Source organism: Pteropus vampyrus, unplaced genomic scaffold, assembly GCF_000151845.1.
Source record: "Pteropus vampyrus isolate Shadow unplaced genomic scaffold, Pvam_2.0 Scaffold475, whole genome shotgun sequence".
NCBI classification, from domain to species: domain Eukaryota; kingdom Metazoa; phylum Chordata; class Mammalia; order Chiroptera; family Pteropodidae; genus Pteropus; species Pteropus vampyrus.
In genome coordinates, this window is record NW_011889256.1 from 163847 (window position 1) to 167368 (window position 3522).

A 3522-nucleotide genomic window follows, 5' to 3' on the forward strand; every position below is an offset into this window, starting at 1 on the left:
GTTTATTTGTCTGGATTCAATGTGACCACATAAAAGACAAGAGAGGCCCTGAGTTGCTATCGACGGAAACGGGATAAACTTTCTTCTGTATTGTGGGTCAGAAAAAAAACGTCATCGTTACTTTGTTATTAAACGCATAAATATGTGTTCCATTAGTCCTATTGTCACTTACGGTCTCCTTTTAAGAAGACATACATTTATGTAAAGAACATACAAAAATGTAGCTTACAAATTTTACGTGTCTAACAAGGTTAAAGGGTTAAAATAAATTTCTGTATCAGAGGAAAGAAATACTGTAAAATATAGCTTTATTTTTTTTTCACATATTAGTCCTGTTACCACTAATTATGTTCTTTACACACTAGCCTTTATGGAAAGAAAAGCCAATAATATAATTTCAGATAAAGTCCTATTTTTCATACTTTCATGTTAATTTAATAACACGTATAATCACGTACTATATATCATGTTGTTATGGCATATTATCATTTAGTTACTTAGGCTTTATCTGTTTTTGTTCCAAGTTCTTTGACACCTGAAGTGGTGTGACTGTCTCCTGAGCAGGCATCTGCGGGATGCTCGGGGCTCACTCAAAAGGCGACTTCAGCCTCACGTGTGTGCCTGCCGGTTTTCAGACCATCTCATTAGGACTCGGGCCCCCAGCTGCCACACCCGAGGGTCACGTCGCGCTTCGAGGCTCTGCCGGGGCGCCTTTCTCCCTCTGTGTCCAGACTCCAGACAAGCCGGGCCTGCGGGCAGCGCTCACGCCTGTTTTTCCCATCTTCCCTCGACCACGGGCTTTCGGTTTCTGACTTTGCGGAAAGATCTCGTGTGCGATCTGGCTCGGGGTGGACACCCAGCTTTGCCTTCTTTTCCGTCGGTGTTTAATTAACCTCAGGGTTTCCTTCCGGCTGTGTATTTCTGCTGCTGCTTTGTTGCGAGCCTCTGAGGACTTCCCTTTAATTCTTAGGCGATCAGTCATGAATTTAAGGTGTGTTTATTTTACATCGTGTATCATATTGAGGTGTTTTTTTTTTTTTTTGCATGAAGTCCCCCTTCCCCGGGAAATAAATATAGGTACCCTGTTGCCTGAACTTGAACCAAGCAAACATTGAAGTGATATTAAAATACTACCTAAGGACAGAGTTTGGAAAAGTTTTATTCTAAATAGCAAATATTAAATAGAAATAGAGTGAATTGAAGTAAGACGTTTTAGCATCCGGGCGAGTATGGTGCTCTGCGGGAAAGCCTGCATTACTTTGAGTAATCTGGGGGCATCAGGTGCATGCCAAGTTAAAGTTAGGGTGAAGCTGGAATGATTGGGCCTTCTTTCAATGCTGGTGAAGACTGGTAAGGACGTCGACCAGCAAGGACAAATGAGAGAGGACACCTAGCATCGTTAAATCCGGGGCGGTCATTACTAGCGGGTCTCATGGCTACTGCACGTTACACGTTTCCAAACACCAGTGTGGGCCCTACGCGGATGGGATGAGATCTAAATATCCAGACGAGCTGGGTTTATTTGGGGTTTTTGAAAGGCTCCCCGGTGCATGCCAGAAGTTAATCGCGTAGCAAACTATTGGATGTTAAAAAGACGTGGTGTCCGATGAGTTAAGAGTTTAGAAATAGCAGTGCATTGGGAATTTTTTGCTGGAGGTGCATTTTGGATGGTGCAGGATTGTCTGCATTCTGTCACTTTTGATCGTGACATTTTTATTGCAGTGGCGCTCACGTGGAAAAGGGAGGGATATGTTTCGTTATTGCTCTTTTCCTAACGGAAGAAGAGAAAACATCTCTGCGAAGCTGAGTTTTACGATATTTTTAAAAATCTGAGCTAGAAATGAGCTAAATTGCAGTTTTGTTTGTTTTATTCGGCTTTTTATAATCTTGGGTCAGGCTATCGAATTGTTTATTCTCTCTCTTGGTCCGTGATGATAATACGTGCTCTTATAGAGCGCTAAGCAATTTGCAAAGTACTTTATTTAAAGGAGAATTTTATCCTCAGCTCAACTCCTTGTCCTGAGGACAGGGGAGCAAATATTTAGTGTTCCGATTTTGCAGGAAACTAAGGCTCGGTCAGTGTGAGATTGTGACATGAATAACGTGCTTCGCATTTACAATTCAGATGTGCAAAATGTGAGCGTAACCTATTTCATCTTCCAACACTGATGCCATCTTGCTGTCGACACATCTTTGCGCCGTTTAAATGCTCCGTTCCGGATGGTCTCGGTTTCTTTGGATGAATGGCTACTTTTTCACCACGCTCCACCTTTCACGGTTTGCCTACGCAAGGTGCCATCCAGGTGCAGGTGATGATGGGGCCGCTGGGCTGGAGATACACACCTGAGCGCTCCTAGGAGTGGTGGGGTCGGGCTCCTGGTCTTACCTGAGCCACACCGTTGACACGTAGACACCTGTCACATCCGGTGCTGGACAGGTTGGAGAAAGGTCATCCGACTCCTAGAGTTCCTGGGTTCTCCCTCAAGGCGCTGCATCTTCGGCTGGCATGCCCACGGTCTCACCTCCCTGTCTGGACCTCTGCCTCCCCAGCCGGGGGCGCTGCCCAGCCCCGTCTCTGCTCCCCTTTGTCTTCCTGTCCTCGTGTTGATTTCAAAACGACTCCCAGATCTCTGAGGTTTTCACATGACATGGGAATAAAACCTTTGGAATCCAGAAAAATCACTTGCCGTCTTTACAAACTCTGGCTTCGGGCCTGTCTTTGGGGAGGTTGAAAGCATAGCCTGGGGACCCTTCTGTTCAGTGCGTCAGAGTCAAGGCTGCTGGTGGCTCACACCGTGGGAGACGCAGAGCTTCCTGATGTAACATGAAATCTTAAAATAATTAGCATAATAGCTTCACAATGTCATAAATTCTAATTTTCAGAAGACAATTAACTTGTGAATGGCAAAGCCAGAGAAACATCCCCACATCCACAGCTTCCGATGTGTTCTCACGTCACATGTTACTTCGCTTTATACATTACGTGCCTTATAAACAGCATCCCAGCTGCCCACAAATTCTTCTAAAGCACACGTGCGCACACATACGCACCTAGGCGTGGGGTGCTTTAAAAGTGTTCTCAAAATGGCAAGAAATCTTCCTTTATTTCTTTTTTTTAACAGTGGGAGGTTAAACAGAAATTGTAACCACAACATGTTAGGTCAATCTGATGTAGATAAAAACTCTATTTCTTTCCAGTCTCTCTATAATGAGTCTCTCGTTAACACCTGTGGGACCCATCTGGCACTATACCTGGATTAGGAGCTGGAGCCAGCTTCTCCCAATACCTGATTCTCATGCAGGATCATGAGCTGTTTGTTCCTCTTGATTATGCAACGTCACGAATATATATCCGCATCAAATGCCAGGTGTTTCATTGGTGGCCAGTTTAGCCATCATCTGAATTGATACCAGGCGAAGCAAAAATGTTTTCAGCTAAGAAAAGCTTGGCTATGATTTCATTTAGTTTTTTAGGTATAAAAACAAAGAATGTATATCTTTGAGAATGACATGTATTTAATA